Raw genomic sequence first — 12,647 nt, forward strand, 5'->3', positions numbered from 1 at the left:
ACCAGTTCCCTTTGATTCATTTGCTTGTGTTGACTCTTTCATTTACGAGAAGTGTGCTGATTTTAGGTGGAATACAATAAATAATGGAAAAACAGACAGGATCTCTTTTCTAAATTTAGCTTTTCTGCTGTCGAAGCCTCCTTTTACGGAATACTCAATGACAGGTGATCTCTGAGTTGACCAGTTTCCTTCGATTCATTGGCTTATGCTCGCCCTTTCACTCAGGTTCAGGGGGAAACGTGTGCTGACTTTATTCGGATTTAGGTCCATTCGTATCTCTTTGCCCTTGCCAACAGTGTGCGAAGAAAGCGAGTTCACCTTCTTGACGGTAAGGCTTATGTTGCTGCTGAGGCTTAGATGTGTTGTCGAAATACTCATGTTCATTGTACATTGGTGCGTTACAAGTAAGGCACTGGTCATGATTGCTTCCGGCATTCCGTGCTCCGATCATAGGGTAGAATCTGAATTTTGCAGTGGCATAGCATCGTTGGCAGTTCCCCATCTGGAGGGAAAGGTTCAAGGACGCATTGGCCGAGTATGCAAAATAAATTCGCATATCAGGGAAAATCTCCATTATGGAGAGGTTCTTGAATTCAGTGACTTGTTTGCGTCATACGAAACAAGCCAATGGGTGCAGTCTCGTCTCGTGAAAATCTTGTACGATTGGATTTGTTTACTCGAGTGTGTGCTGTTTGATTTGTGAGTAGCGCCGAGATTACACTGCCCCAAATAAAGTGGCGTGCGGGCAGAGCAAGAATTACGATCTGCAATCTGTTTGTAGTACCTGCAAGAATGTGCTGTACATGTATCGTATTTTCTCTGTTGTTGTTTCAGTTGCCGTCATGTTGCTAAAGAAAGGTTCAGTTACTCATTTTTTTCATACAAGACGAGTCAATGGTTTGGTCTGGCTTAGAATCTTTCGCTGTAGAAGAAATCTATTCGTGTCTCTATTGGAGAAATCATTGTATTCACTCGTTATAAAAATAATAGAGTTAATTAAGACAAACTCACAGAACAAATACCATCGGTCCCTTGATGTTCGTCCTAAAGAGGTTTGACTGGATATCATTCATACCCCAAAGTCGTGTAACATTTTATCATTATGGAGTGCCTTGTTTATCTCTCAGTACCTCCAACCAAATACATGTATATCCTTGCACCTTATAAACTCAGGATCAGTGTAGTTGTTGGAAGGAGGTGTCGGACTCAACAATGTATTTGTTTACATTTTAATACATTTTTATTGTTCCTACTTTGCTGTGTTGTTTTAGACAATCGTGGACTTGTAACACTTTGAAGTAATTGAACTACTTCCAAAAGTTGTATCGACATAAACAAGATTACGATTTCAGTACACTATGATGCAGGATGACCTTATCACGACAACCCATGACTACAATTACATGTATAAACACAGAATCAACAAAAACATCTGCGGCACGCATGTGGTTACAATTCTCAAGTAAATGTGATGTAGGGTGTGGACATCTGAATTTTCTGAAAGACAAGACAATTTTATGACAGAGTCATGAAATTCTGCAACAGCAACATCCACAGAATGACCTGCGTATAAAAAAAAGTGTCACCGCCACTGCACTATATCCATATGATTCTCCTGGAGAAGAACGTGAATATGCAAGACTAGTGCCATTTTCTGCAAGAAAAGGCTTGCCCATCAATGCGTAAAATACGGTATTGAATTTGATATGATGCACATGTACACTGTAGTCGACAGTAGAGGCGCAACATGTAGGCCATCATTTAGGGCATTCCATTGGTGACACAATTATTATAATAATATCCTTAGCTAAAAAAAAACAAAAGAAATTATGAAGTTGGTTGCTCCAACGAGGAGCACACGCTTCTTGCCGAACTTGACACTTGACTGACTCACGACTGCCATCGGCAAGAAGCGTGTGCTCCTCGTTGGAGCAACCAACTTCATGACTATTACCGCCGAAGTCGCAACTTCTAAGTTCGAAAAGAAATTATAGCAATAAAAACTGCTTTATGGCAGTTTTCTAAAAAGAGTTATTGTGTTCTAGTCCATGGACCCCGTCTAAAAAGTAAGAAATTAACGAAATGTGATAGCCGAAAATTAAAATTTCACACAAAACATCACAATAATCACACACAGGATGAAAAGCGAGAAGACCTTTTCCCCTCGTGGTCCTCTTTCCTATTCATGCATGTTGGCGCAGTACTCGTACAAGTCACCCGTGAAGTGTCAGATGGACTCTTGGTCGGACTAAACAAGTGTTGAAAGCAGTATTTTTTTAAAACTAAGATCCTCAAGTGTTGTGATTATTCAATCATTATTGTGAGGTTTTGTGTGAAATCTTAATTTTCGGCTATCACATTTCGTTCATTTCTTACTTTTTAGACGAGGTCCATGGACTAGAACACAATAACTCTTTTTAGAAAACTGCCATAAAGCAGTTTTTATTGCTATAATTACATGTGCACTGCACGCGCGCAGCTTTCCGTAGATCTACGCGAAAAGGGCGCCGGCCCCGGTCAATCGACTGGATTTCCATGTCCGCCACAGTTACAAGTGCTATTATAGCAATAAAAACTGCTTTATGGCAGTTTTCTAAAAAAGTTATTGTGTTCTAGTCCATGGACCCCGTCTAAAAAGTAAGAAATTAACGAAATGTGATAGCCGAAAATTAAAATTTCACACAAAACATCACAATAATCACACACAGGATGAAAAGCGAGAAGACCTTTTCCCCTCGTGGTCCTCTTTCCTATTCATGCATGTTGGCGCAGTACTCGTACAAGTCACCCGTGAAGTGTCAGATGGACTCTTGGTCGGACTAAACAAGTGTTGAAAGCAGTATTTTTTTAAAACTAAGATCCTCAAGTGTTGTGATTATTCAATCATTATTGTGAGGTTTTGTGTGAAATCTTAATTTTCGGCTATCACATTTCGTTCATTTCTTACTTTTTAGACGAGGTCCATGGACTAGAACACAATAACTCTTTTTAGAAAACTGCCATAAAGCAGTTTTTATTGCTATAATTACATGTGCACTGCACGCGCGCAGCTTTCCGTAGATCTACGCGAAAAGGGCGCCGGCCCCGGTCAATCGACTGGATTTCCATGTCCGCCACAGTTACAAGTGCTATTATAGCAATAAAAACTGCTTTATGGCAGTTTTCTAAAAAAGTTATTGTGTTCTAGTCCATGGACCCCGTCTAAAAAGTAAGAAATTAACGAAATGTGATAGCCGAAAATTAAAATTTCACACAAAACATCACAATAATCACACACAGGATGAAAAGCGAGAAGACCTTTTCCCCTCGTGGTCCTCTTTCCTATTCATGCATGTTGGCGCAGTACTCGTACAAGTCACCCGTGAAGTGTCAGATGGACTCTTGGTCGGACTAAACAAGTGTTGAAAGCAGTATTTTTTTTAAACTAAGATCCTCAAGTGTTGTGATTATTCAATCATTATTGTGAGGTTTTGTGTGAAATCTTAATTTTCGGCTATCACATTTCGTTCATTTCTTACTTTTTAGACGAGGTCCATGGACTAGAACACAATAACTCTTTTTAGAAAACTGCCATAAAGCAGTTTTTATTGCTATAATTACATGTGCACTGCACGCGCGCAGCTTTCCGTAGATCTACGCGAAAAGGGCGCCGGCCCCGGTCAATCGACTGGATTTCCATGTCCGCCACAGTTACAAGTGCTATTATAGCAATAAAAACTGCTTTATGGCAGTTTTCTAAAAAAGTTATTGTGTTCTAGTCCATGGACCCCGTCTAAAAAGTAAGAAATTAACGAAATGTGATAGCCGAAAATTAAAATTTCACACAAAACATCACAATAATCACACACAGGATGAAAAGCGAGAAGACCTTTTCCCCTCGTGGTCCTCTTTCCTATTCATGCATGTTGGCGCAGTACTCGTACAAGTCACCCGTGAAGTGTCAGATGGACTCTTGGTCGGACTAAACAAGTGTTGAAAGCAGTATTTTTTTAAAACTAAGATCCTCAAGTGTTGTGATTATTCAATCATTATTGTGAGGTTTTGTGTGAAATCTTAATTTTCGGCTATCACATTTCGTTCATTTCTTACTTTTTAGACGAGGTCCATGGACTAGAACACAATAACTCTTTTTAGAAAACTGCCATAAAGCAGTTTTTATTGCTATAATTACATGTGCACTGCACGCGCGCAGCTTTCCGTAGATCTACGCGAAAAGGGCGCCGGCCCCGGTCAATCGACTGGATTTCCATGTCCGCCACAGTTACAAGTGCTATTATAGCAATAAAAACTGCTTTATGGCAGTTTTCTAAAAAAGTTATTGTGTTCTAGTCCATGGACCCCGTCTAAAAAGTAAGAAATTAACGAAATGTGATAGCCGAAAATTAAGATTTCACACAAAACCTCACAATAATGATTGAATAATCACAACACTTGAGGATCTTAGTTTTAAAAAAATACTGCTTTCAACACTTGTTTAGTCCGACCAAGAGTCCATCTGACACTTCACGGGTGACTTGTACGAGTACTGCACCAACATGCATGAATAGGAAAGAAGACCACGAGGGGAAAAGGTATTCTTGCTTTTCATCCTGTGTGTGATTATTGTGAGGTTTTGTGTGAAATTTTAATTTTTGGCTATCACATTTCGTTAATTTCTTACTTTTTAGACGGGGTCCATGGCCTAGAACAGGCTAGAAAACTGCCATATTAAAAGCAGTTTTGATTGCTATAGTAGACACTAGTACTGATTCTAGTAGAATAGGTTCGGGTCTTCAAGTACAAGTGCTCAGCTCATGCTCAGCGAAAAAATTATCTCCCCGGGATTTCCTCTGTATTAAAGTCCCTACACGCGCCGTCCAGTGACTAGCGAGACGTCACCGTATATAGTCCATCGGCCAAGTCTCAAAATCGAAAGTGGTGATGCACTGAGCTTCCAACTAAACGCGACCATACCCAGCACGTAGAGAATATACCGTACTGGCAATATAATGTTGCCGCAGTGAGGCTATGAAGCGTTACATTGGCACATGTTTGCCGCACGCAGGGCGTTACATGCAAAGTCGCACAGGAGCCGTTACACAGGTTTCTATATTGCCGCAGTCCTTTTTTTGCTATTGCAGGACTTCCTGCTGCGTCCAGTTTTGAACTTTTCACCACGCGGTACACGTGCTTTCACAGTTTTCAGCCTTTTTTGCAATGAAAAGATCGCCGCACCCCGCCGGACGCGCGTTACGAACTCAACGAAAATTTGTCGCAATAGCCTGGTCGCGCGTTACGCCGCACCCCCCTGCGTTACGCGTTACGCGGCAACATATATTGCCAGTACGGTATCAGAGAACACTATTCCGTTTGTTGGACGTGCCAAATTCAGTCCAGGGCGCCGATACGAAGCGTTCTTCGTTGCCGAGTTTTTTACTGTGCGCTCCATTTGAGAGTGCGCAGAGTTCTGATCGAGAGTTTTTTGAGCAGATTTTCAAATTTTTGAGGCTGTCAGCTGACAGCTGTCAACCCTAAATGGCACTTAGTATGTGACAGGCAATAGGTTTTGGTGCCTCCGTATGCCTTCTAATAAGTTCTATCTTCCTTCGTTTCACTTCGCTGCTTCGCCCACCACCTCAGGAGATGACAGCGTACCTGCACTAGTCAGCTCTCGTTAACCCTGTCTCTCTTTCTCCGTCTTAGCGCTCGTCATTCGTGTCCTTCTGCTGGGGCGAGCTTGATACTGTTGTGTCGTAGTTTTTAGGCAATAGTGGCTGTTGTTCGCGTGACGATCAGGATTTATGGAGAAAGACGACGACTCGCCAAGTTCCTATGCAGCCACAGACGGCGTAGCAATTCTTACCGCCAACCCTTCGAGCAACGGAACCGGCCTGAGTTGGAAATCGTATGTGTGTAATTGTGCCACGATACGGATGAAACACACAGGCTCACATGTGACGAGATGAAGATAATCTCAACAGGCTGACGGAAATCCCACAGGCTCACGGGAACGCTGCAGTTATGGTCGGAGACGCGGAGTTATTTAGTCACTGGCAAATGTTGCATCGAGTGCTGTGTGCTCTAACACAATTGTAAAAATCATGAAAAAGCGAAAATAATGCAATGGTGGGGCTGAGTGGTGTTCTGTGGAGGAGACGTCGCTGTCTCAGTATTCAACGCCGGACCCTGTATTTCAAGTCCGTGGTCATGCTCGATCATAAGTTCCTGTATGGCTCCAGTGCCTTCTCAGCATTGTTGGCGGGTAAGCACCTGGACCGTGTCCAAGTACTGCGGCTCTGGTGGCTTGAGGGATGTACGGGTGCTCGCCGTGCACCCCTGCCGGCAATCTGCTAGTGAAGCTTGGTACCTACTGTGTCCGGGAGATTTTCATCCAGAAGCTGATCTTCCTAGGCTGGAGCTGCTGCTACTCCTGTGCTAGCCCTCAACCACTGGCGCTCCTACTCGGCTCCAGTGTGGGCCATTAAAGGGGAAGTCCGGTGAAAAATTTAAATTTCACAGTCCGTAGAGTTCGGGGCGCTGAGTCGAATGGTCTTTGTCCGAGGAGGCTGCGGCTTATGGTTCGTCAGATACGCCCAATCGAACATGTGCGAATTTGAGCGCGCATCACCCAGATCCAGGTGATGACGTCACAGCGTGCAGCCAGGTAGCCACACCATCTAGTTGTGTACAAAAATGGCCATATTCGGAGCGCGTTCGATTGGGGAACCGTTTATCGCAGCTTCTTCGGACCAGGACCATTCGATTCAGTGTGACAAACACTACGTACCCTGTGATTTTCAGCTCGGTAAACCTGAAGGTTATACCGTATTTTAGCCGTTTCCGAGTTGGACTTTTCCGTTAGCCCGTCTATGGTCTATGCGCTCTGCGCTGCGTGCATGCAGTGCGTGCAGTGTGTTATCTAGCTGTAGTGCAGTCAACAAACTCATGTCACAACTGACACAAGACTCAGAAAACTAGTCAACACACGGACTTGTCATGTACTACACTCGTATCAGTCGTATTGTACAGTCATGTAGTCAGAGAACGTGCGTTTCTCCTTGCCGGTGCCGGTGGTTGAGCTTTGAGAAAGAAAATTTTAGTTTTCCGCACCCGCGGCGCCTCATTATTTCATGCTACAGCGATGAGTGCACAACCGTGACAAGTCACAAAACAGCGAACAGCTCTCGGACCTAGAACTTTCAGATTCCATAGCGTTGCGAGCGAAGAGTCGTGCCCGTGGTTCAAAGAGCCTGCACTGTTCTCCGGAGTAGTCCGAAATATTCCAAGTTCGCACCAAAACATCACCATGTGGCAGGCTACTGGAGTCTAAGCGAATCTAATCGGTATGGAACAACATTTAGAGCACTCGCATCACTCTTCTCCATTTTGGCGACCCTGCTCTCCAGCGATCTGATAATTACATCAGCCTCGTCTGCAATAGCTGCTGCTTCTTCATCAGTCGGAAACTCAGTAGCGCTCACTCTTGACCGGCCCGCGCGGCCATTTCTTCAGCTGACTACCGAGGTTCTCAGCCCCAGACCGAACTCATGAAGGTCAGCCATGGTTGCATCCTCACTCTCACAAGGAGTTACATGTCTTCGGGGTCGCTTGCACCACCTAATATCAGTCGCCAAATCATTTGAAATAGCACTGACACTATTGCTTTCACGCACTCCTTTTGACCTAGCTGCACGCTATGACGTTGCAGAGGGTGTGGCGCGGCCTCATGACGTCATGGCGCAGCCCCCGAAACTCAGTTTTTCAAACGGAAATATCTCGAGAACGCTTTGTCGGAGACACGTGGGACCAACACCATTCGACTCAGCGGCCGAAACTCTACCAACCCTGAAATTTAAATTTTTCACCGGACTTCCCCTTTAACCACCCTGCCCGATTTCGCACTGTTGCTATTCCACACCGTCGCATTTAACTCTGAGGTCAGACCTTGATCCCTCCCACCATATGCTATCTGTCTGTCTGCCTCTCTCTCACACACAGATGTGCGCGCATACACACAAACACACATGCACACACACACACACATGCACACACAGTGACACAAACATACACATAGCCAACTTATTTATTTATTTATTTATTTATTTATTCAACATCTCCTGGCCCGTCCGAAGACTGCCAATAAACATGAGAGGTCAGGTGATAGCCAACCACGGCAAGCTAAAAGGGAAAAAAAGAAAGATGCTGTCAGAGAGGGAAAGGAGATAGGGAGAGAAAAAGAAAGGGAGGCACATTAATAATACATGGGATCACTTCGGATGAGACAGTGTGGAAAGCTGGACTGTGAATTTCCTGATATCCTGGCATGTCTTAATGCTAGTAGGCAGGTTAGACCAAAGGGAGTATGCTGAGAAGAAAGGGGATTTCAAAAACAGAGAGGAACTAGCGCGGGGCAGTGATAAGGCATTGCGTGTTGGGCTAGTGGTAACAAACCAGTTGTACTTGGCAATATGTTTCGGGACTTGGGCTAGGAAGATTTTTTGCACAAGGATACAAAGATGCTGCTGATGTCGGGCAAGAAGAGGGTGCGTGGAAGCAAGTTTATAAAGACAAAGGGAGGCAAATGTTTGGTCTTTTCGAAACAGAATTTTCAGAAGCAAGCGTTGATGTACCTCCAGTCTGTGGAGTAAAGTCTGAGACAACCCGCACCAAGCTATATCGCAATAGTCAAATATAGGCAAAATGTACGACTTAAAGAACAATTCTCTGCAGTTATCATTCAAGTGTTGGCAGTGGGGTTGTAGCATACCTAAGGACGCACTCGCACGCTTGCACACAGACTGGACTTGTGGAGACCAGGAGAGTTGGCGGTCGAGAATAACGCCCAGGTGCTTGTGCTCGTTAACAACTTTAATAGGTGTACTATTTAGACCAGGAAAATACAGAAGTTGAGTGGGGGGGGGGCGAGGGAGAGAAGAACATGGCCTCGGTTTTGGCGAGGTTAGGCTTCAGTTTCCAGGTTTCCATCCATGTTACTGTAGCGTTGACCCCGGACTGCATGGAGGCCGTGAGGTTGTCTGCCGAGCTGTCGGAGCACATCAGAGCAGTGTCGTCAGCAAAAAGACTTACATTTGGTACAAGGGCTGGCAAGTCATTAACGTACAGTAGAAATAGGAGCGGCCCAAGTATGGACCCCTGGGGTACCCCAGACACGACTAGTAATGGGTCTGATAGGGAGGTAGATACTCTGACAGTCTGGTGGCGGCAGGAAAGATAGGATGAGAGCCATTGCAGGGCTGGACCGTGTACCAAGAAGACGGACTCTAGCTTTGCAAGCAGACCACGATGCCAGACGGTGTCGAAAGCTTTCGCTAGGTCAAAGAACACGATGCCAACATGCCGCCTGAGGTTCCGCTGGGTGTAGATGTCTTGTACTAGACGTGTTAGTTGGAAAGTTGTGGAGTCTCCACGGCAGAAACCGGATTGAGATGGTGAAAGCGCTGGGGTGACGTGGCAGTACAGAGACTCAAAGAAAATACGTTCACAGACCTTGGACACAGCGGGAAGGAGAGAGATTGGTCTGTAGTTGCCAGCCTGAGAGCGTTGGCCTTTCTTATAGATCGGGACGATAACAGCAGATTTCCAGACGGACGGAAATACTCCTGTACGATATGACATGTTAAAGAGCAGGCACAAGGGATAGGACAGAGATGACGCAAGCCATTTGAGAACCTCATTGGGTATGCCATCTTCGCCAGGGGACTTACAATTCTTCAGGAGTTTGAGGTGCTTACAGACGGTAGCAGTCGTGGTAACGACGCGTGTGAGTGGTGCGCTAAGTTCAGGGGCTGGGGACAGCGATGGAATGACCCAATTCGGATCTTCCGGAATGCCGGATGAAACAAACTGCTTGTTCAGTGTGTCTGCAATCGCCTTCACATCGTGCTGGCGGTTGCCATTGGAGTCCGTCAGGTACTGGATTGGCGCGCGGGAGGTCCCGCGGCACTGGTTGCGAATGAATTGGTGGAGTGATGGGCGATCGGGGGAGGAGAGTGTTGCAGAAAGAGAGTTTAGAAAGGAGCGGTGTGAGGTACGAGAAAGGTGCTTGACGAAGTTGCGTTGAACTCGGTAAGCCTCCCGGTTAACCGGCGTTGGGAATTTCTTGTAGATGCTGAAAAGATCACGCTTGCGCTTCACTTCAGATACGAGGGACCGTGTCACCCATGGGGGACTAGATGTCGAGGATGTTGGGTTGGAATGTTTCCGGTTGTTGTAGCCGATAGCAAAGTTAGAGAGGTGAGTAGTAAGTGCGGGGCAGGTTCTGGCACACTTTTTGACCTTTGACCTTTGGGCCAAATAAGGCACACTGTGTCGGTCGTGCTGGGTCTGGCCCCGGGACTCCCCCAGGGTTTGACCTTTGACCTTTGGGTTAAATAAGGCACACTGTATCGGGCGCGTTTGGTCTGGCCCCGGGACTCCCCCAGGGTTTGACCTTTGACCCTGTCATGCCATAAATGTCATCATGTTCTTTTCCGTGGCGAACGTGCACTTGTGCACGTTCGGTGCATTCGCACTGGGGAGTAGTAAAATACGTACTACTCCCTGATTTGCACATCGTAGATGTGCAGTGACATATTGCGCATGCGCGCATACGCACGCGGAGCGTGTGACCTTCAGTGGCCCTGCGGAAAAGACGCAGTGCAACACAAGGTGGACTAGTACACGTGTCATTATACTACTCCATGATTCGCACTTCGTAGATGTGCAGCAAACAAGTTCACGTTCCGTGCATTCGTTTTATTTGCACATCGTAGATGTGCACTGATTGACAAGTTGCCCATACAGAGCATACCTAATCGGCTTTTCGATCGAGAATGTTCAAATTCGGCCATATTATGAGCTCCAAGATCAGAATTCGGCTCAACATAGTACTTGAAGTCACCGCTCCCATTACGTCAAGTACATTTACATACACCCTGTTGAAGCACTGAAGCATCGGTTTTCGGGGAATTCAACATGCGAATTTTTGAAAATTCGGCGAAAAGATGGGTAATTTCTTCAAAACCACTGTTTTTCGGCGAATTTTTCGCCCGGCCGATTAGGGAAAATGCCTACTGTCCATGCAGGTCCATTAGATGCAAATTTCTATTTTGATCAGGATACAGTTAGAATCAACCGGCTACGCCCGGAGTATCATGCATTAAAACAATTATTGAAGGGGTGTCACAGTGAAGCAGTGTTGCTACGCACCACAAATCCCCTCTGCACTGCATCGAATCTATACTGGAGAATCCAGAGTGACCAGCAAAGAGTCACAACCCGCGGGTATCCAGTCACACTAAGGCATATCCACCATTCCCCACATATTCACTGTAACAAAACACAATACTGTTTACTATAATGCACTTTTATTTAAATGGACTTGGATGAGTCTGTAGAAGAGAACACAATGCACGCACACGCACGCATGCGCGGGCACACACACACACACACACACACACACACACACACACACACACACACACATCTAGGTTATAGTGCTATACACGTATCTAGGGTTTAGGAAGCACGAGAATATGTCGAAGCACCCACGCATACCCCTTCATGCAGTGTACTTCAGTAGCCCAACACATTACGACTGCTCAGGACCATCACAAAACACATTACGACCGCTCAGGACCATCACAAAACACTACACACTGTTACTACACTGCATACACAGTTACTACACTACGCCTGTTCCAAGTACTTACAAATAATTTTGAAAACAAATGGCACATCCCGAAGACGGCAGCTAGCTCCAGACCTTCATACATACATCATCATCATCTGTATAACCAAGCATGAGCGCACACAAACACTATTAGTGTCACGAATACGGAAGCAGGGTAAGACAAGAGGATACGAAACAAGTAAGTATCGCTATAACGAGGGGGATAAGTATACATGTAGACAGAGCAGTGCTTACTTACAGGGTCCGGATACGCTCCATGGCGTCCCGGTAGTCGGACTGCAACAGCAGCCCGACTTGCCGGCCCTCCCAGTAACGGGCTCGATGGGCCGCACCCGCCAGGTGTGCGGCCACGGCCTGGCCTCCCACCAGCCTTTCTCCACTGTAAAAACGAAAGAAACCGCAGAAAGCACAGTGTCATAGAGCTCTTTTGTTGGGGGAGAGAGCTAGGAGCACTGCACACTTACCATTTGTCACAATATATTATAAGAAAGAGGCGGCGCTTGACGCACCGCCTCAGGTGCTGAAACAAGGGTATAACTCCTGTCAGTTCCACACCGCAGTGGCAAGTGAACGCCATACTGTAAATGTAATGATACTGAAGTGAAGGTGTGAACCGCAAAGCAAGGCCTTTACCTTCTTCCTGTCGAATTCGCTCCCCAGCTGCATACCGACATCACCCGCTAAAATCCAATCATACCAAGTAATGCAAAGGTCATCAGTTGACCTTTTGGACTTTTCAACTCTTATCCAAAACCACCAAGAGGAAAAAAAACCAGGATAATAATAATAATCTTTATTTCAGGATTACCCAAAGGCTAACGCCTATCTGGGGATGAAGAAGACGTCAGTTGTAGAAGCGTTTTGTGGAGGAGTTGTTACATTATTCTCAGTAAATAGATATGGCTGATACATTCGGTGTAGACGTGGACGACCGGTCGTGGTCTCTCACCACGGGTCCTTTACTAATAGAAAGGCG

General features: G+C 45.6%; 1 long non-coding RNA gene across 1 annotated transcript; it reads right to left on the reverse strand.

Annotated features, from left to right (window-relative positions):
* Positions 1-11,328: 11,328 nt before the first annotated feature.
* On the reverse strand, positions 11,329-12,387 carry LOC135828891 (uncharacterized). The gene is made up of 4 exons (XR_010555769.1): positions 12,136-12,387; positions 11,910-12,050; positions 11,691-11,766; positions 11,329-11,369 (listed from the first exon to the last, which is right to left on the reverse strand). It is a non-coding gene; the product is annotated as an uncharacterized LOC135828891 (long non-coding RNA).
* Positions 12,388-12,647: the final 260 nt, after the last annotated feature.

This window comes from Sycon ciliatum, chromosome 12, assembly GCF_964019385.1.
Source record: "Sycon ciliatum chromosome 12, ocSycCili1.1, whole genome shotgun sequence".
In the NCBI taxonomy this organism is placed as follows: domain Eukaryota; kingdom Metazoa; phylum Porifera; class Calcarea; order Leucosolenida; family Sycettidae; genus Sycon; species Sycon ciliatum.